The sequence below is a fragment of the Megalobrama amblycephala genome, linkage group LG6 (assembly GCF_018812025.1).
Source record: "Megalobrama amblycephala isolate DHTTF-2021 linkage group LG6, ASM1881202v1, whole genome shotgun sequence".
NCBI classification, from domain to species: Eukaryota; Metazoa; Chordata; class Actinopteri; order Cypriniformes; family Xenocyprididae; genus Megalobrama; species Megalobrama amblycephala.
Window position 1 is genome coordinate 27,045,749 of NC_063049.1, and position 23,108 is coordinate 27,068,856.

General features: G+C 36.7%; 1 long non-coding RNA gene across 2 annotated transcripts in view; it reads left to right on the forward strand.

Annotated features, from left to right (window-relative positions):
- The first annotated feature begins 4,005 nt into the window (after positions 1-4,005).
- Positions 4,006-23,108, forward strand: part of LOC125270236 — a 120,343-nt gene continuing 101,240 nt past the window's right edge. The window contains exons 1-2 of one of the 2 annotated variants that reach the window (XR_007185304.1): positions 4,006-4,706; positions 20,022-20,175. This is a non-coding gene — a long non-coding RNA (uncharacterized LOC125270236). Of the gene's footprint in view, positions 4,707-7,337; positions 7,645-20,021; positions 20,176-23,108 lie in introns of those variants that run through there. The other variant, XR_007185305.1, reaches the window with a different exon arrangement.

Consider the following 23,108-nt stretch of genomic DNA (forward strand, 5'->3'; position numbering starts at 1 on the left):
TTGAAAATTGATGCAACGCTCAAAATTTAAGTTTTTTGGCTTTTTGACCATGTCCGTTAACTTTGACACCATCTATATACTGTTCTTCTATACAGGGATACAATTAATTTGTATTTTATTGTATGCACAAAAACAGTTGGTGAAAAATTAAATGAAAGTAAAAAAAAACAGTAGAAAGTAAGTCATACAGGTTTGCTTATTGCTGCTCATGAGTGTCAGGAAAAAATATAAGGCCTTTTTTTTTTTTTTTTAAATCATTAAAATTAAACATATGAATATTATTGTGTATAAGGTGGGGAGAGACCACAGTCAATTTCATTCAACTAAAGTATTACAACATAATATAGATTTACTCCAGTGTTAATATTAAAACAATAAGCAATAATCGTTAAAGGGTTAGTTCACCCAAAAATGAAACTTATGTCATTAATGACTCACCCTCATGTCGTTCCAAACCCGTAAGACCTCCTTTCATCTTTGAAACACAGTTTAAGGCATTTAGATTTAGTCCGAGAGCTTTCTGTCCCTCCATTGAAAGTGTTTGTACGGTAGACTGTCCGTGTCCAGAAAGATAATAAAAACGTCATCAAAGTAGTCCATGTGACATCAGTGGGTTAGTTAGAAGTTTTTGAAGCATCGAAAATACATTTTCGTCCAAAAATAACAAAAACTACGACTTTATTCAGCATTGTATTCTCTTGTTCATCCGGGTTCACGACTCTCTCAGTGACGCTGCTGACGTAAGACGCTGCTGACATGTTATCCGGTGCGCCCGAGCTTCGTTTACAGTCTGAGGGAGACGCACACTGTATTCAAGCTATTCTACATTGTTTGTATTTTGGTATTGCTATATTTTTTAAAATGGTTCCTAAGTGTGCATGTCGCGGATGTCCTAATCGCCAAAAACAACAACGTATAAGTGCATTACTAACGCCGGCAGATGTAAGGATTCAATGGAATCAATTCAGTGGAATCAATTCAATGGAATCAATTCAATGGAAAGGATTCCGGAAGAGAATACAATGCTGAATAATGTTGTAGTTTTTGTTATTTTTGGACCAAAATGTATTTTAGATGCTTCAAAAACTTCTAACTAACCCACTGATGTCACATGGACTACTTTGATAACTTTTTATTACGTTTGTGGACATGGACAGTCTACCGTACAAACACTTTCAATGGAGGGACAGAAAATTCTCGGACTAAATCTAAAATATCTTAAACTGTGTTCCGAAGATGAAAGGAGGTCTTACAGGTTTGGAACGACATGAGGGTGAGTCATTAATGACATAATTTTCATTTTTGGGTGAACTAACCCTTTAAGAGTATGGGTGAAAAATAATAATCCTAATCTCTTGCCTTTGATGGTACCTCACATGACACGGCAAGACACAAATCAGTGGCTTGATGTCCATTTTAAATCCCAAAAAGCTCCTTCCATACACTATATAGACATGCTCAAAGGGATAATTCAACTAAAAATTAAAATGTCATTCAAAACATGTATGACTTACTTTTCTCTGTCCTTAAGGCCCTGACACACCAAGCAGACGGTTGGACCTTCATTGAATGCCGGCTGGCCTAGATTTTGTAGTGTGTTCAATACCGTCGGCACTAGTCCGACCCCACTGGGGGCTCTTTGGTCGAAGCATGTTGAATCAGCATCCGTCAGTGAGAGAGAGAACTCTGATTTGCTGTTCAGCTTAGCGAACAAGTCAGTGCATGAGAATAAAAGCGAAAGTGATTAAAGCGAGCAAAGAATTAAGTCAAGACGGTCATCTTACCTGAGCAAAGTGTTGGGGAAAATTACATTTAAAAGTAATGCATTGCAATATTGAGTAAAAAAGTAAGTAATTGCATTACTTAGTTACTTTTATGGAATGTGTTATGTTACTTTTATGTTACTTTTTTCTTTCCTGGGCTGGCTTAAACACTCTTCATTCAGCAATGTTTATCTTAAGTCATTTTTGCTCATTGGTATGGTTGAATTCGGTCATTGAATGTCAACAGCAAAGACATTGGTTAATACAGTGAGATTAAATACATAAAGTATAATTGTGTTATGTAACATTTAATTATTGCAGGTTTGTGTAATATTATGAGCTTGCATTTTACTGTTTTTATTCATTTTGAGGAATGCAGAACTACAGTAACCATAATGTTTGCACAGTGCACACAATGCCTCTGCACCTTACTTAACATGGGGACAGGAGAGCTGTCAGTCAATAAATGGGAAAACAAAGTAGCTTGCATTACTTATGTGAAATAGTAACTCAGATATTTTGTGGTTTGTAAATTTAAAAACAATGCATTACATTACTTGTTGCTTGAAAAAAGTACTCTCTCCTTGTAATGTGTTACCTCCAATACTGCCTGAGCATGTGTGAATGTTTTCATAACAACATAAGCCGCCTGGAATGAAGAAAGTGATCAGCATGATTGATATCCAAAAGTGGTAAGCAATTGCTGCTTTTTTTTTTTTTTTTTTTTTTTTTTTTTTACGGTTTGTAAATCTGCAGTCCAAATTTTGGTTTCCCTTTTTTTAATGACGAATATAGATTATTAATACCTACTGATATAGACAGTTATTTCCTAACTAGTTGACAGTCTCCTTTTGGTGTGTTCAAGCACAGCTTTTTGGCTGAGACGCAGCTGACAAGAGGCAGCAACACAGCTGGATTTCGTCGCCACTAGTCCTTTTATGTCGGCTTAGTGTCACAGCATTTACAGTAAAAGTCAGAGGAGTCTAAAACAGTGGTTCTCAAACTTTTTAGAGTGGAGTACACCCTGAAGGGATTACCATCCTTCTGCATACCCCCTCTTCCACTTAGACTGCAGTCACACCTTTTTCATTAAAGGTGCTCTAAGCGATCCTGGGGGGAGTAACTTTCTGTTGATGTTCGAAGTGTTGTCAGACAAAACAGAGGCTAGCTAGACCCTCCCTCCTCCTCCTCCTCCCCCTCCCCTCCGTGCTTCGTGAAACAGTCATGAACGCGCATTTAAAATCATTCTTGTCGGTTATTGGCTGGAGCATGTTTATTATGTTTCGTGGTCCAGGCTGCACCAGTTTGTTTTTATTGCCGTTTTTGGAGCTTGTGGCGACTACAGAGACCGCGTTTTTTTTTTTACAGTGTGTTCAGGGGACAGGCAGCTAGCGGATAGTGAGGAGATGTTTGCTGTATGTGACAAAAAAATGTTTTGGCCTAAAAATGCGTGACACCGCTTAGAACACCTTTAATGGACAATATTTACCCCTAAATTGATTTTCCAGTGCATATTTTTACCTTTATGAATAACTTTATAAAATAAATAATGTTTTAAATAAATAATAATAATAATAAAAAAAAATGTTCCATAGAGCAATATGCAATAATTGTAAAAGGAAGTGATACTTTTAAATATTAAACTAAAACCACCAGTAGGTGGCAGCAAGTCCCTGTTTTTATGAGTGAGTCATCGAGTCATTTTTTCAGTAACGAAGCAAGTGGCTGTGAATGAATCATTGAATCATTGACTCCCATGATTCGTTCAAAGCCGCAGCCGCATTCGTGTGTTGTAGCTCTGCTGTGGTTTTAGTTAGAAATATTTTTTTTCATTAGAGTAGATACTGACAGTACTGTGTTTAAAATGTGCATTTTGTTTTTTGACCTGTTGTATAATAATGTCATGTTGTATAATAATGTCATGTTTGCAGACATGTGGATATTTGGGAACAACTGCATTCTTGCTCGTTATCAACATTAAGTACAAGAAGTCACACAAGGCATGTTTTTGTATCGAAATCAATCTTAAATCAATATCTTAAAATCAATCCGAGAACGGCAGTAATTTAGCGCGATTTAAGGCAGCAGACTGCGCGCAATCTATCATATGCATGCTGCTTCTGTGGATGCAGTCATTTTTGACTGCAGAAGATGAGGTAATTTGGTTAAATGTAATGGATTTACAGCATTTTGCCAGTTAGAAATACATGCTCAGTTTTAATATTATTTTAAGGTATGGTAGAGTTAAATAAACTACTCAGCATTTTGTTCACATACCCCCTTTTATCACCTTGTGTACCTCAGTTTGAGAACCACTGGTCTAAAACAACACTGGACCTCACTGACTTTCATTGTGTGAACAACAACAACAAAAAGCACAAGAAAAGTAGTTTAACATACAAACGATTGCACACTTCACCTTGAAGCCAATGTGCATTAATCTAAAGCCCTACGGTGTGAGTGAGAGGGAGAAACAGAAAGATGCTCTTTGTGTGAACTGAAGACACCTGGCTTAACCCAGATGTTCTCCAGCAGAACGTGCATGAGATAAAAACCATTCCAACATTCCAGAACCCTCCTGTCATTTCCAAACACTGTGTCATTCCTCCTGTCTCCATGTGGTTCTGCTCAATGCTGGATACCTCACAGTTCCACAAGAGATTTGCCAAAATATCTTTAGTCTGAATTAAACATGAGTCTGTTTATTATTCATCATAGACAGCCAATAAAGATAAAGAAGTTCAAGAGAGGTCTGAGATACTGCTTACCCCTGTCTTACCTTTGTCTTAGAAGCCCCATCTATCCAGAAATCCTGGTGTTTGCTGGAAGAAATACCTCTGATTCCATCCAGATTGAAGCTGCTTCACCTGTCTGGGAAAAGGTCACCTGACCACCCACCGGCAAGTCAAGACAGACCCCGCTGCCACACCAGATGATAGACAGGTGTGTATGTGTGTGTGAGTCCGCCAAGCTTGATTAATTCATTAATTTCTTTCTGCCTGATAATAATGATGATGATGATGGCTGGATGTTCTTAATTGAATTGGGGAAGTTCAAAGACAACTTACTCGATTTTGGGGCGCTTATCAGTTTAGAGCAGATCAAAGCGGATTTTTCCTGTTTCAGGATTACTGATTGACAATGCGTACAATTAATGTGGGTTAATTTAACAGGCACATTCAAAGAGCAATACAAACGAGAGACTGAACCGTTTCCATTCAGTTCGCTCCATCTCGCACCTGGTGCTCTAAATTATTTAGAAGCACAAAGGCCTGCGTTATATTTGTTTCATTCGATAATAATTGACACTTGATTTTTCACTCACTGACGAAGATTAAGTGGCTTTCTTTTTGTAAACACTTAAAGTGTTTTAAACCTGCAATTAAACGGGTTGGATTCAGGTCTGTGCGTAACGATCACAGTGGATAAAGATTAGCCCATTGCTATTATGCTTAATCAACAGCTTACCTAGCAGGGGATTTTTATTTATTTATTTTCTTCTTGAAACCTTCTTAAGATCTGATTGGATATGTATATAATCTGAGACATAAATAACAGGAATAAAAGCTTATCCATGTAGTTTTTTTGTACTTCTACTTCTAAAATCTCCTTTATCAGCATGGTTATTGACTTTTTCAAGTGCTTTTGCTATAGATATTAGTCAGATATTTTATCTTAAGTTACACACAGTGGATAGTTCAAACCAAAAATGAAAATTGTTGTCATTTACTCAGCCTCATGTCATTCCTAGAAGATATGACTGACTTCTATGAAACACAATAGATGTTTATTATGATTAAAGTCATTGGGGTCTAGTGCGGATTTTCATTGATTTCACTGATCAATTGATTCACAAAAACAGTTTAAACGTTCTTCAAATTCTTCATTCTTCTTTTGTGTTGTGTAGAAGAAAGTCATTCTTACAGGTTTGGAACGACACGAGGGTGAGTACATGATGACAGAATTCTCATTTTTGGCTGAAATGTGTAATTAATGTACAATGTTAGGTTATGTAAAAAGATGCATCTCTCTTGAATCTCTCTGTGTATCCATTTTACCCCGATCCATTTCTTATCAGATTTCAATCTGAATAATATTTCCTCAAAATAAGTAAAAGTCTTTTGCTTTGATGGTATAATAGTTTTCCTGGTCCTGTGCTGTGTATTCAAACAGGCAAAAATGAAAAGTTCAGAGGCGGCTAGTATCAGTGCACAGCTTGGGTGAGTTAAAGAAGGATGTAAGCAATTTTTCTTTTTGCCGGGATAGCTATCAGCAGCACACGCCTCCAATCTTCTGTAGCCAGCTACCTTAGAAGTGGTAAGTGGAGGGTTGCTTTAAAATCTCGGTGACCTGCTGGAACATTTATGAATTCAATAGATGTTTACTCATGTCTGCAGAGATGCATGCACTCCTCATGTGTTAGTCACATTGTGACCGAATGATACACACATTACTGTGCATTCATGATGAAAGCTTTTATGCCTCTGGTTTGGAATAATAAATGCCAAAGGGAGATGGAATAAGGATGGTGTTGTTGTGCTCTAATGAGTGATTTACACCAGACATGCTTACACCGTGTTATTGTTGGAATAACAATAATATGTAGCAACATGAAGTTGCTTTCTCCCCTGCTTTGAGGGTCTGCTTCAATCTAGATTAAATCTGTGCTAATGGCTGAGATGCAAGACATAATCTTTATTTCGATTTTATTGACTGATTTATATTTTATATTTATATTTATATTTTGTCATAGAGGAATATACATATAGGCAAATCATTCAGACGTCCATGTGACATCCTCAAAGCTTCTACTCGGCTTATCATGTGAAACATACAAACTCGTACACAGTCAAAGCCCTTAAACTGCACTGAAGCACACTGTGATCTGTGCTAGTTACACTGGGTGAGGTTATTTCTGGAGGGAACCAGGTGACTGCCAGAAAAGGATGTTAGTGCCATTCATTGTCATCTCTGTCACACCTGTGAGTGAAGAAACACTCGCCCACATACTAGTGTATTCATACACTCACTCTCTGAGAAAAGTTCAGTTCAGCAAAGTAGCAAGTATCATCTACGCAGCGCTAGGACTAGACGATTATGACCTAAAATCAAAACCTCGATTAATTGAACATTTTACCTCAATTACGATTAATGAACAATTATTATTATTATTTTTTTGTTTTGTTTTGTTTTTTGCCCTCATAGTTCACTTACAAGGTTTGTACTGTAAATTTGCTTGACTATTAAAAGTGGGATATTTTTTCCTTTTTGAAAGAGTGATCGGACATAACGACTTACAGTTATTTTTTCTATGGTTTGTAACATTTCTTACAGATTTCTGCTCGTTTTAAACCAGATAAAGATAAATTAGCACAGTACCAGTACATAATGAGAGCGATTGTGTGTGTGTGAATTAGTCATACCGTCTCTCTCTCTTAATTGTGAAGCTGTGGGTTGTAAATAGTAACTTCAAAAGTAGAAAAATATATGCTATAATAACTTTTGAGTTTCTAAGCTACTTTGGTGATATCACAGGACAGTGTTGACAACTAGTTTCTGCTCCTTAGTGCGCGAAATCTTCACGTTTTGTGCAGCTACTGTTTGTATGAGTGTTCGTACCACAATGCAGCTGCGTGAGAACGGTAGAAGGCTGATTTATACTTCAGCATCAGACCTACGCCGGAGCCTCTGCGCCGAAGGCTATGCATCTGTTTTCATTTATACTTCTGCGTCGTTGTCCGCGTCGACGTGCATGCAGACCACTAGGAGGCAGTGTCCGCGGTCATGTTGAGTATCAAAACAAAAGCCGAAGAAGCAGCAGCTCGTCATGTACGTTGTCAGAGAAGCTTACAAACAGAAACGGCAGAGAAGCGGCAAATAGGTAATGACTTTTGTTGCAGTTTGACTGTTTGTGTCCTCTGAAACAGAGTGTTTTTCATTCATAGTGAAGTTGATAGTGCTCGCTCTTTTCCGAGTGCTCCGCGCCAGTTTTTTGACCCGAGGGAGGGGTTCTAGCAGGCCAATCAGAGCGTTTGCGGTCCGCGTAGAATTGACCATAGACAGTTGACGCGTTGTTATATTTTTGAAGAGGTGCACGTCAGGCTACGGCGTATGCTACGCGTGCTACGCACAGCCTAAAGCCCCGGGTATACTTCACTTTCCGCGCCCGGACGCGTCACACGCGCAGTCACGTCCGCGCGTCTTTCAAAGTATACTACACCAGTGTTTCTCAACCTTGGTCCTGGAGGACCCCCAACACTGCACATTTTGAAAGTCTCCTCTGTCTGACACACTCATTTCAGGTAGTGGAGTTTCTTCTAATGAGCTGATGAGTTGAATCAGGTGTGTTTAATTAGGGAGAAAGACAAAACCTGCAGTGTTGGGGGTCCTTCAGGACCAGGGTTGAGAAACACTGTACTACACCACGGATGCGCGCGGATGACCGCGTTCGTCACATGCGCAGTACAGTTTTTTTCTATGTTCTACCCATAGACTGTAAAAAAAGATGGACGACATGACGCCGCTTCCTTCCATTGTATTGGACTGAAGCCAAAATGGGCCGATGAATGGGCGCTGACACGTTACGCAATACGTCAAAAAAAAAAAAAAAGAAGTTTGGAGCCTGGGCATGCGCAGAAGGAATCGTCAGTGGAGCCCGGAGGCGGAGTCGCGGTATCAAACTTCCGCCCAGACGTCTGCGTCATCATTCATGTATTTTAAATAGACTAAAAAAATTATACACAATTTAAAATTCTACCTATAAAATAATAGGCTATTCTGTTTCTAGAGCAATAATATTTTTCAAACAGCAAATTCAGAAGATAAACTCAATATAATATGCCACTAGAAGCAACTCTAAATCGTCAGAAACGGTCCTGCCATTTTAAATCAAGTTCAACTAACGTTACAGGAGATCGATTGCTGTAATTAGAGTAGGCTATCATTAGTTTTGTCCTGCTAATTATTATTTTATACCCATAAAATAATAAGTAACTGCCAGATAACGATCACCTGCTTTTTCCCGACATGGTTAACATTAGGTGTGTTATCTTAACTAATAAAATTTATTAATTAGCTTATAACGCCCACATTTAATGTTACAGAAAAAAAGTTCAGTGATCCGTCAGATCCTGTAGGTCGGTTAGTACAGTTTACTGCTGCACAACTCATTTTGTTGGTGTTAAATAACAAAGAAATCGAAAATTACCAGTTAGTTATACATCTTCAATCTCCCCTCGAAGCTCCTACAGTCCTCAGACAAGCTGTCAATCAACTTCGAATCATGACGACACGCCCCGTTTTTATAGCATCAAATTGCTAGCTAAAATCTAAATCATCACAAAAACGAACAATTGAATATATATCAGCGTGATAACAACTACCTTAAATGACCAAAACCATCTTTCAGAAAGTTTTATTTGAAGCAGAATTTATTTTTAAGTTTTCACTGAAGTCTCATTCGACTGCATTGTGAGGGTGGGGTTTAGGACCTGTACTGCATCCAGCCACCAGGGGGCGATCAAAGAGCCCGCAGCTTCACTTTTCAGGACGTATGAGACACACCCGGTTCTACCTGACATCGGAGAGCAGCACTGAGTCGTGTCATCAACGGGACATTTACTGGGCATGATCGGAGAAGAAAAGAAGTGCATCCTTTTCCATATTTTACTTATCCCCCTCCATGAATTTGCCGCCCCGTCTTTGAACACTTTCAAACATGAATTGTACAAATGTGGTTACTTTCTAATCTCTTCGCACAAACGCTGGTCAAGTTCGCTGTCCATTGTCGTGTTTTTCTCTTTTTTCAAGCGTGTATTTAAACCGGTCTTTTCACACTCTTCTTCGACGGCTGAACACTGCTCAATACTGTGCGTATTGCCACCTAGTGGACTCTTCTATACTGCTTGCGCATGCGCTGTTGCACGCGTACTGTCCGCGCGGTCTTGAAATTTGGCCTGCACGCGGCCAGGGTGTGCGGCCGGCCGCGAGCCCTCCGCATGACGAAAATTACGTCATGCGGACGGTGCACGAACGCGGACGGCCGAAGTATACCCGGGGCTTAAGCCGTAGCTACGGCGTACACTCGACGCAGAAGTATAAATCAGCCTTAATACACATCCAATCATCTAAATCGCTTGAATGTCCAAACTGGCAAACCTTAAAACACATACAACTGACAAAGTTTAGTGAAGATGCAAAGCTCACCGCTCGCACACCGTCTCTGTGTGTTGACTGAACGGGGCGGAGTCACGTGGCTACACACGCAGTAGTATGTTTTTAAGTGGGAAAAATTAACAGGATTAAAAAAAAAGAAATAATAGACATGGGAAAATTACTTCGGTTAGAGGTTCTGAATTTCGGTTTTGATTACTTTTTGATAAATCATTTGGTTGCACACCAACAAAAGAACAGCTTTCATGAACCCTTTAGAATTTTATGTTGTTTTGCTTGGTTTTCACCAAATATTAAAATACTTGAGAATCATTAATTCAATCATTCATTCAATCATTGATATGTTAATATAATCATCATCAGTGTTGGATACATTTGGTACTGTTGCGTCGTCCAATGTAAAATTGGACAAAAAAGACAAAACCAATTGGGAACTACTGGTTTAAATGATCTGGGGTTTGTAATGGAATGTCAGTTCTGACCTTAACCCGACTGACTTCAATTTAATTAGGCTTGGCAGTCCAAAAATACGACATGAGCATACCTCACAGTTTCATGGTTAACCCCTCTTTTAAACAGTAGCACTCTCACACACTTACACACACTGTTCTACACTAGAGGAAGGATTACTGGAGTGTGGGTGAGATGAGGTGATTTATTTTGGAGCACTCTTGGGTGTCAGTTTTGATTGAGAACCAGTGGAGGAGATCAGATGAGTGTGAGAGAGGGAGCGAAAGAGAGAGAGAGAGAGAGAGAGAGAGAGAGAACAGGCAGTGAGTTTTCATCATGTTCATACCCACATCCAAGACATACTGTATTCACATTTATTTGTATAGCACTTTTAACAATACATTTGCTTAAAGCATCTTTACAAAAAAAGCATGTTTCAAATATTACAATCACAAAAAAAAAAAAAAAAAAAAAAAAAAAAAATAGTGAAGTATTGGAGAAAAACCTTGAAAGGCTCCAAACTCATGAGTCTCTGTAAGATAATAAAGACCATAGTTGGTGAAAATCATGTATTTAGTTCAACATGTTACTTAGGCAAGTAATACAGCTTGTGATCATAATGATTACAATATAAGGATAATGTTTGGCAGTTTAAAATGTCCATCCAAAGTCTTCACGAGTGTTGGTGTCCGCTGTGATTGAACACATAGACATGAATACAAACATATACTTGTATTTATACATGCATTGCATACATATTTATACATTCATATTTAAAGTCCATTTTAAACCATATGTGACCTGATCCAGCAAAATGAGTCACAGTGACCCAAATTTCAAAATTGAGATTTTGGTATCAAAGGAAAGATGAGACAATAAGCTTTAAAATGATATCCTAGTCAAAGTCATACCTTGAATAGTTTTAAAGATATACCCATTTGAATTATGGTCGTCTGCCCTCTTTTTCCAATTGAAAACCTGAGAAAATCGCTTTTAAAGTTTTTTTGCCCGTTTTTTGTTGATATCTTTCAAAATCCATTGCATTTAAAGGGATAAACTATTTATTTTACAGCTTAATTTGACCAAAGACATTTTTATATATATAAATGCTAAACCAGGCTGAAGCTCAAATTATTTGAAAGTATATACTTATTTGAATTAACCCTTTAAGACCTGAAGGCTTTTTTAGAGTTTTTTTTTCTTTTCTTTTTTTTTTCTTTTTTTTCTGAGCGACACACACAAAAGTAAAGACTCATAACTCCAAAACTCTAGCAAGGAGAGTCAAAAGGTAGGTATAATTTGTTAGAAAACATTTTTAAATTTTAAGAAAATATAAATTACATTACATTTGGACATTTTCTTGCTGAGAAACAGCTGATAAAAGACAAGAATATATATACTTTTTTAAAATAATTTTTCTTTTTTTTTTATTTGACATGGAATAACTCAGGAACACAATAAGATCGCTAAAAAAATCTTTTTTGTTGATGCTCTCCTATATGTGAGCTGCATCTGGTTCAAATTTTGTGGTGATAGCATAAAGAATAGTTTGAAAATTTGTTGTTAATTTTTTCCGCAGCCAGGAGGCGCCAACGGGCGGTAAACTCCGGTTTAGAGGTGCTTCTCAGCACTCGTTCGGAGTTTTTCAAAATGGTTAGATGCATTAAAAAGATGAGATTCATGATATCTATTTTGTGTTATTCCACGTTGGAAAATGAACATGGATGGTTCCGGGAACATTGGATACACACTGCATCCCGGAGAGATGAGAGACATGTTTTTAGCCAAGTATGTTAAATCATTCCGTGAGTAATATCTTGTGATCAACGCAATATATTATATTGATTTTGGATTCGTTTTAATCTTGAGAATCTGCTTTAAATATTGATGTGCCATTTTTATGATCTGTGCATTTTTCATGAAGTTATGAGCACGTGAAATATACATACCTGTATTCAGTTAGCGGCATATTACTCAGACTCATTCGAGGGTGAAAACAACGCAACAGAAGCATGTTGGAGGCTTGATATGAAAGTTTAAAGTCTTTGGTTTTGTATGCAAAAAGAATTTTTGTGCTACCTATATGGATTCAATTTTTATTGGCTTTTAAAGAGAGACACGCAAATGGGAGTTTTATTTTATAAGGCGCGCTAGTCTGACAGGAGGATGGCTGGACCGATCGCGTGTCTGTCAGTCGAAATGGGGCTTCCCATTGTTAAAAATCAGCGTTTAGGTCAGTGTGTTTACATTTCTAAGCTGTTTGATTGGTTCTATACAACGTGTAACACCATATTTGTAGAGCAGGGATAATGACGTTTCAGGGGATACCGGGAAATGCTCATAAGTGATGAGAGGAGTTGAGAAGTTCATTTCCAGCGAATTTAGTAAAACCATGTCAAATTTAATAGCCATTTAAATACCTTTACTCAATTATCTGGACTATGAAACTTTGGAAGATTATTTTTGAAAGTCAGTTCTTTGAAATTAGCTTTTTTTTTTTTTTTAATCGATTTTTTCATTGTTTTTCCACATTATTGGCCCATATCTTAAAATAGAACGTTGCGACTTCCGACTCATTTCGCCAGATCGGGTCACATATGATACATTTGTGTGAGAAACTGCATGTTTAAACTGGCATGTTTGGTTATGCACTTTTGGCATCAAATCTGGAAATCTGGTATGACATTTAGACAGAATCTGAATACGTATATGCCTTGACTCCAGTGATAAAACAAACCACAGTGTTCCTAACCTGTTAGTTAGTCAGACAACTGACCAAGTAGACAGGAATGCCTGACACACCGTCTCAACCAGAGAGTTTAAAAGAGTCTATGACTGAAATATGTGACATACATTAGTTTTGCGGTTGTGTGACAGACCATAATGATGTGTCTTTCCCGCATACCAACAGAGACAGCGGGGCTGGTTGACACTTCTACAGAATAGGAGTAATTAACTGTGATTACTACAGAGAGTAAATAAGTGCCACACACAGAGACAAGCAGATTTCACACACAGTTTTATAAATACTATAGTCCCACATTATGGCTAAATAGTCTGAGGCATTGGAATACTCAGATAGTTCATTATTTTTGGGAGATTTTTTGAAGCAAATAATATAATATATGCATATAATAATACTTTAAATAATATTATGTTATTATTATTATATTATTATTATTATTATTATTTATTTATTTATTTTTACAATATATACTATTATCATCATGAACTGAATAGGGAAATTGTCAAAATGCCGCATTTTAAAATGCATAAATTAACCACACTAACACTGAGCCAAATATTGTATTGCTGTTAGTTATCTTGTGAAGTGATAGATAAATTTGTTCCAAATATTAGCCTATTTGTTTTGTACCTCAGAACAATACATCTCAATAAGTTTTGTGTTTTGCTACTTAGTCTCAGCTTTTTAAATTTTGTAATTTTTTTCCCTCCGAAATTCAAACAATAATGGTGCTCTTTAATGTTTCGTGACAGATCGCTGTACTGCCCCAGTACAAGCTAAGAGGCAATGCAGAGCACACATGAACTGATCATCTCTTCCTTTTTACTACTAGTTATAGCACAAAATAAACATGAATGAACATCAGAAGGTTTGTTGAAAGAGACAGTACAACTTACCAAAATCCGTGTCATGTCTCATGTAATCGCTCATTCTGTGTTTCAACAGTTCTGTGTGTCAATAGAAGACAACAAATCTGTTAATTTTATGTTCTGTTAATGTTTGATGTAACAACTGGGGTTCCCTGTAGTTTACAGCATTAGATGATATGCAATGAACCCAATAGGTCCCAATAAATTGATATTTAATGGAATCAAATCGAATTGCATCAAATTGAATTGTGAAATGTGTCAATGCCCAGCCCTAGTAGGTATGCGTTTTGAGACCCAGCCTACATCTTAATCATGCTCGTGAAAGATTAGGGAGAGAGGGAGGGAAATTCCAGTCATTTTCAGTTAGAAATAGTCTACTGATTGAAGAAACACAACGTTTTCTGTCAACATCAGACTGTGGCCTTCTCCTCACTCTCTCCCTGTGCTGTCTCTAATCTCATCTCTCGGTCACTTAATAAATATGGATGAAACAATTCAGCATTTGAAACTGATCCACAGAGAGACGTGAGACAGGGACTGTTGGGTCGTAACGGCACTAATTAAATCCAGCTAGTTGTCTGAGATTTTTAAGAGATGAATCCCCAATTGTGGTCCAATTTTCCAGCGTTTGCGCAATAACTCAGCACTCATAAATAATTTCGACACTTGAGCGCTCGAGACTCAAAACAAATGACGATAGTGGCACTTCTCTTCTGTGATTTTTGTGCAATGACACAAATCAGCCGACTGAAAGAATTATGAGTGTCTCTGATCAAACATTACATGGCTGTCATACACACAATGCCTGTACATACTCATACAATAAGCACATAGTTGTCTTTTTTTTTTTTTACAATTTACAGGAAGGGATGACTTCACAAGGGATCAGGATTAAGAGTGCCTGCTTTGATATATGAAGCTTTCCAGTGGCTGTCATTGGTCATTCAAACTCATGCAGATTGCCAGAAACGGCACGACTCAAGGCAGCGTGGGATATTTTTTTAATGCTTTATCTCAGCAGTGTGCCTACACAGTCGATAAAAGGATGCTTGCGGCAGTGGAACGGAGAGAGAGGGAGAGAGAGAACATGAATGAGTGCACAGTTGTGAAGGCCCTTAGTAATGGGTGATATATAACAGGGATAGTTTCCTTGGGGCGGTTTAAGGTCTCGAGGAATCAAAACCTCTGTCAGAGAAGCATCATCCATGATAAAATTAGAATGTGGTGACAAAATCCTCTCAGCTATTTTGTATTTAAAGGAGTTAGCATATCCACAATTAAGTTCATAAGTATCAAATACATTACCATGCTAACGGTTACAATCATGGTACATTTCCAAAGAAAACATTACCATGGTACTGTTTGGTACATAATCACTATGAGTGATATATATATAATGCATTTATATATATATATATATATATATATATATATATATATATATATATATATATATATATAAATGCATTAAAAAATTTAATGCGCTATTTTTTCATAATTAATTCATCTAATTAGCACGTTAAATTCTCAGCCCTAAAAAAATTATATTATATGTATATATATATATATATATATATATATATATATATATATATATATATATATATATATATATATATATATATATATATATATATATATATATATATTATTATTATTATTATTATTATTATTATTATTTTGATATTTGAGATTTATTATTATTTATATATACATATATTGTTATTTTGAATAGGATTTTGATAATAGAGGAAACAAACAGAATTCAGAATTAAAATTAAGATGAACTGAAATTCCAGACAGACAGAGATCAACTATAAATAAACAAAGAAAATGTCAAATGTCCCGTTCTTCGTGATCCCATGTTTCAAACTTTAGTTAGTGTGTAATGTTGTTAGAGTATAAATAAAATCTGTAAAATTTTAAAGCTTAAAGTTCAATGCCAAGCGAGATATTTTATTTAACAGAAGTCGCCTACATCGAACGGCCAGTTTGGACTACATCCCTCTACTTCCTTCTTTAATGACGTCACTAAAACAGTTTTTTGACTAACCTCCGCCCACAGGAATACACAAGAGTTGCGTTTGTAGAGTGTGTTTGTCGCCATGTCGTCGAAACGCTGTTATTTTCATCCTGCAGTCCAATCACCGGGTCTGATTCCGGCTCAGATTGATAGGGTAAAATTAAAGACATGTTTACAATAACACTGAGCGCGTGCATCTCCACGTTATGGTAAGAGACGTGACCTTTCCGGGCAAGATGCGCTAAACTGCTGTTGAATCACAACACAAGACCCGCTGGCACAATCAGAAGTCGTTACGTATTTCTGAAGGAGGGACTTCATAGAACAAGGAAGTCATCAGCCCGTTTTTATGACAGTGGAAACAGCGGTATACAGATAAGTAAATTATGTGAAAAATACTGTTTTTTTTTTTACATGCAAAACATGAACACGTTATATTGCACACTATAAACACAATCAAAGCTTCAAAAAAAAACACGAAAAACGGGACCTTTAACTTTAAGTATTATAATTAAACCTAACGTTATTCTTTAGTTTATTTAAATGTTCTAAATAATTCAGAACATTGTAAGCTTTATTTGAGATGGACATTTATATTAATTGAATTACTTAAATATATACCGAGAAGAATACTAAACCACAATGAGCGTTTAATATAGGGATACTGTAATTACCACAAGGACCTGCCTTTAACCATTTGTCCCTCATGGACTGTGTGACTTCGCCACAAGGTATTTGTTTTTTTCTAAGACTAACCGACAAATACAATTTTGGTCGACTAAGCCTCTCAGTAGCTCCTCACTGCAGAACACAAGATCCAGGATCCAGATCCAGGGGGTGGAGATGGGTACTGTGCAGGGAACAGGGGGTGGAGACGGGTAGGTTTATGGATATGTAAAGTGGGAGGAGTTAGATCTGGATCCAACCTCGCCCCCCTGGATCTCATGTTCTGCAGCGAGGACCATCTCAAGCCTCTTCTAGTGACTAACAATTAGTCGACTATTAGGGGGCAGCCCTAATAGACAGACAGACACTTATCGTTTTAATAAATTAACAGTATCTGGATTAAAGAACACTACATTTCCCAGAACTTACTGTATGTGTGGCCATTTAAGTTCAAGTTCTTCCATTCTGAATTTTGTATAACGCTGCATGTTAAACAAAATAAACTTTTCTCTGTTTTAGACTAACAGGATGTGACATCTGCAACAGCCATATGTTTCCCCTATCAGTTTTCTTCAGGTTTTAATTCAAACCACTAGCCACAAACAAGCAGCCATTTTGGCTCCAACAGCCCTACGCTCATCATTTTATGTGGAAAATATAACCTAAAGTATGTAGGGGTCAACCAGAAACATTTTAATAGTCACTTAGCGTCTCACAAACCTCATTCACACAGATACACAGATGACTTTAACAGCTTGCTAATATTTAAAGAAACTGTCGTTGTGGGTTCAGCTAGTCTCTTGTTGTTCTCCACACACTCATTTTCCTATTTCTTCCTCTCTCTGTTTCCTTTATTCTCACAGGTGGAGAGAGAAAGACATAATGGGGCCACTAAACAGAAAGTGCTCAAGATACCTAACCTTGCAACAAGCGTTCTGTCAAACGTGACAAACAGAAACTCCCAAGACAAGTCTTTTAGCTTCCATTCACAGCCGCATGAATCACTCACAAATGTTCTGCCACATTATGTTAGGTCAGATAGAGGGTGGTGTGGCATTGTGGACAAACATTTAGGCTGGAAACCGGAAAGCTGTAGGTTTGGAGCCCAAATAAGACAGTTCATCACCGCTAAGTCACTTCACTTCTTGGTTTTTTATTTTTATTATATTAATTCATTGTTTTGTATCACACAACTGTTTTATCTTCTCACATTCAATTCAGACCTCAAACTCAAGTAAAATATGGCTTTTTTTTGTCATGGGGTTATACATTCAGAATTGGAGAAACATCATGGGATTGTAAGAATCAATATTGAGATCATTCAAATAACGATTTTTTAGTTAGGTCTATAGTTTTTACCTAGCCCAAATGTTAATACCAGGTGTAAACACTGTATTAAGTGTGCTGTAAGCCGCTTTTCTAAACAGCCTCTGCCTAATCTTAATCAGTTTGCTAAATGTTGTACATGTATAATGACATTAAGAAGTTTCATTCTAAGCATTACAGTGCTGTCGGGAAGATAACCTTACCATCCCACAGCAAGTGTTAATTACGCACAATAAACAGGAAATGAATTGGAAAAATGAGTGTTTTAATGAAGGTCTGTTTGAAGTAATAGCTATCTGACTCCACCTGAGGCCGGGAGGGGGGATCGTCATGGCAAACTTACCGAGGCATTGTTGTATTTCATAATTGCAGCATAATTAGTATGCAGTTGTTTTTTTTTTCCTCTGTGGTCTGTGGATAATAGATATTATTTGAAGCATATTGCTGTTTCATAGGGTGTAATTTCTTTTTAATTACAATACAGTGATTACATGTCAGACAAAATCACATTGTTGATTCATGGCAGGAGTTGATTTACATGAGGAGTCCAACGCTGACGGCAACCCGCTGACACAAACACACGCGTTCAGACATGTTCACTTGCTTACCAAAAGTATGACACATACATAAGATTGATTTTGTAAGTTCAGGCCACCAGTAGATTGCTGTATGTTAATTTAGACCTTTTGACATTTTTCAAGTCAACCGGTTTTCACAGAGGGATTTAAACACATTAAACATGCTCTCAGATGTTAAAGTAATCATGGCATTATGTGATTGTAAACTTGAGTAATCCCCCATCATGCACCTCTCTCCTGCACCTTTTCATTTCCTGGAAACACTATCCCATCTGCCTCTCAAAACCACAAAGCAGAGGATCATGGGAAAATATGGTACCATTGAAAACAAACTCCAGTGAATGGATTCAGCTTAAATGACTCAATTTCATGTTTTTCCATGTGAATGCCAAAATCATGTGTTCTATAAATGTGAAGGTATTACTGTTGACAGCCTGTTCCCTGCCTGTTTTTCAAACTATCACTTATAAGGTCATGACTTTTCATGGTGATATGAGAATCTGCTTGCTTTCATTTTGTCATATATATATACCCTCAAATACTGCCAGCTTCCTTCCAACAGTGCACAGTTCCTTTCTGTTTGTCCTTCATTATGCCCCTCACATAAATATCATCCAACTTCTTTTTTTTTTTCTTTCTGGAACTCCCACCCTTTATTGTCATCGCTGAGACTTGCTCACACTGAACATGTTTGCCAAAACTTATATTCTTTAAGGATAACCATGTCTAACCACATATTAGTGTGTAAAACCTGCATATGAATGATTTTAAGATTATTATTAGATTACTATTTTTCAGTGATTTATGTTAGCACTTTTTTTTTTTTCTTTCTAAATTTAGGATAAAATTTAGCACAACTTGTACACAAAAACCATGGTAGTTCTTCATAAATTCCAGAATGTGTTATTCATTTTTATTTATTTATAAATAAGTTTAAATGTATATCAGGAAAAAAAAAAAAATAGATGCAAATACATGTGATGTGATTAATACTGTATTATTAATAGTTGAAAAATGTAAATTCATTAATTCATATATATATATATATATATATATATATATATATATATATATATATATATATATATATATATATATATATACACACACACACACACACACACACACTATATATATATATATATATATATATATATATATATATATATATAGTTTTTTTTTTTTTTACAAAAATGTTTAACTATGGATATATAATAGCTCAATATATGCCTGAAAAACGTTTTTCGTTTGAATGAGAACACTTGTATGAAATTATCAGTGAATGAGGCCCATTGTCTTTTTGCTCTCTACTGACATGACACAGTGCAGGACTTTTTGGGTTGAACTTGTAATCAGAATTTAAAGCAATAATCTGGTTCCAGACTTGTGTTTTAAGTTTGTCATCTGTCTTCTGCTGCTTTCTTTCAGTGACTCCTCTGTTGACTAACTGGGCCTACACAGGCCGTCCAAATCCGGCCTGAATTCCCAAGTCCTGCTGCGATGTAAATCAGGTCTTTTTTTGCCTGTCATGGATACGGGATAAGCTCGGCCCGCAGCTGCAGAAGTTTTACACACTGCTCCGGTACGTTCTTTATCTGTTCTCCCAGAGGTTACACACTCCCTCTTTTTCTTGTTCAGCTCACATTCGCTCTAGCTAGCATGCACTCTCTCGCCATGATTCATGCTAGCTGCTATCTGGATAATCTCTCCCTCTCCTGCTCCCCTTCCCTCCCTCCACTCCTCTTTTCCTCCCCACTCTGCAGAGTATCTCTTTGACAGAACCTGATATAAACAGCCTTTGATTAAGCTCTGTGCGACCTAAAACAGTTAGTAGACGTGGCCCAGGGATGGAAAGGGCCAAATGTTTGACTTTACAGTCACAACACGGAAAATGTGGGATTGATTGTGTGACGTTAGCTGATTGTGTGTTTTAATTTGTGCTAAGTTTTATAATGTAAACTAACAGCAAAGCAGAAGGTCTGAACCACGAGCTTGCTCTATGTTCTGGATGGTCGAGGTGCATCTAGTAGGGGATTTGCGATGTTTTTTGTTTCAAGCTAGCTTGACGCTGTGCAACAACTGTCACCTGTCAACAACATCTGCGGTGAACAGCTTGCCTTCACCGGATGATTGAGTTTGGCCATACCCGCTGCCTCTGTCTCAAACTGTCGCATCTCAAATCTGTTCACTCTTCATCAGTTTTAGGATTTTCTGTGAACCTTTTTAGTGTCTCTGTGTTGTTGAGCATAACCTGAGTGAGCCAGCATTGGGGGTAATGCGTTACGAGTTGATATACAGATTAACATGTACCATTAACATGAAGACCTAATAAATGCTGTAAAAGAATTGTTCATTGTTCAATGAACATTTCCCAAGTAATATTTTGTGTTCTTGATATGAAATATGTGACCCCGGACCACAAAACCAGTCACAAGGGTTTTTTTTTTTTTCGAAATTGAGATTTATACATCATCTGAAAACTGAATAAAGCTTTCCATTGATGTATGGTTTGTTAGGATAGGACAATATTTGGCCGAGATACAACTATTTGAAAATCTGAAATCTGAGGGTGCAAAGAAAAAAAAAGAAGAAAAAAAATCTAAATATTGAGAAAATCGCCTTTAAAGTTGTCCAAGTGAAGTCCTTAGAACAATGCATATCCACACATTTTTGAATATTTATGGTTGGAAATTTACAAAATATCTTCATGGAACATGATCTTTACTTAATATCCTAATGATTTTTGGCATAAAAGAAAAACTGATCATTTTGACCCATACAATGTATTGTTGGCTATTGCTAAAAAATATATCCGTTACGACTGGTTTTGTGGTCCAGGGTCACATATATAATAGTAATAAAAACTTGAAGATATATACATGTATATGTGTGTATATACAGTATATATATACACACTATACCATTCAGAAGTTTTTGGTAAGATATTTTAAATATATGTTTGAAAAAAGTCTGATCACCAAGGCTGCAGTCAGTTGATCAAAAATACAGTAAAAACAGTGATATTGTATATTATCACAATTTAAAATAACTATTTTCTATTTTAATATATTTTAAGATGTTATTTATTCCTGTTATGCCAAAGCTAAATTTTCATTCCAGTACGCTGATTTGGTGCTCAAAAACATTTTTTTTTTTTTTGGTTTCGACTAGAAATTCTATAAAAGTAATGTTCATTTAACATTTCCCAACAATGCTCTGGTTATGAAATATATAATAATAGTAATAAAAATGATTGTTACTTATATCACAATTTCATTGTGGTAATATATGTGAGAAATAATGTCACAGTCAGCACATTATCGCAATTTGACTTGGTGATCAGGACCCCAAAATGTATCATTAACCAAGTTTTTATCATCTCAAATGGGTTTATTTTGCTATAATGACTGGCATTACCTGGTTTGCAAAGCTGTTTACCAAAATAATAAATAGACATGAAATATTGATTTGAGCTGAAATTATGTGTTATGTGAGAAGAAAGAAACTAATAGATGTGAAACACTGAATGAGAGGTTTAGTTGTCAGGGACAACAGTCAATTTACTGTGATTTAATTACAGTTTAGTGGTCATACAAAAATAGTAGTGGTGTGACTGACCAATCAGAGTCAAGTATTCCAGAGAGCTGTCATAAATAATTTGATTGTGCTTTTAGCTACCAGTTAGACTTTTGCCTACCACTGCACCGTGACCATCTGTTGACTATGTGTGTCAATGCGCTTGTTGTTGTACTGTTTTCTGAAATTATTCGGGACAGATAGGAGAAAAAAATCCTCTAAAGTCTAAACCAACAGAAAATAGTGAAGTAGTGAAGTGAAGTAACCTCAAACTAGTTTTTGTTTGTATGTCAAACATTTCTTAGAAAGATGTAACTATTGTTTTAAAAGGATGTGGAAAATGATACAGATTTTTAATAAAAGTATGTTTTTCACACCACCAAGCGATCTCGGGGATATAGTGAGAATAAGCCGAACTTAATTGGCCCAGCTTCATATAACACATTTCACGTTGTTCAAATCTGTTCCACTAAATCCCCCAAATTCAGCATAAAATCTTTAAAAAAAAGCTATCTGGGCCTGCCCATCAGCATTGAAACATCTTTCCATGAAAGAAAACTCTTTTTTTAAGAGGTGCACAAATTGAAAATAGAAGATGAATACTAAACGGGCCGCTGAGCCCAGCGATCAGGGATCAGTGCTGGTCTGTAACTTGTCTGACACTCTGTGTGTGTCTGGGTAATCCCTCAGAGTAATGAGGATTGTCTGTGAGTTTGTGTGTGTTGTAGCATTCACCTCCAGTGCTCAGCAGGGCTATTAAACCATCACATCCATCTCTGTAATGAGTGTGTTTGGGTTAATACCCATTAAACGGATTATCTACGTGTGTGTGTTTGTGTGTGTGTGTGTGTGTGTGTGTGTGTGTGTGCGAGTATGTATAAAGAACATTACAAAAGATCAAGGGCAAGGTGTAAGAAGTTTGTATTGGAGTGACAACAG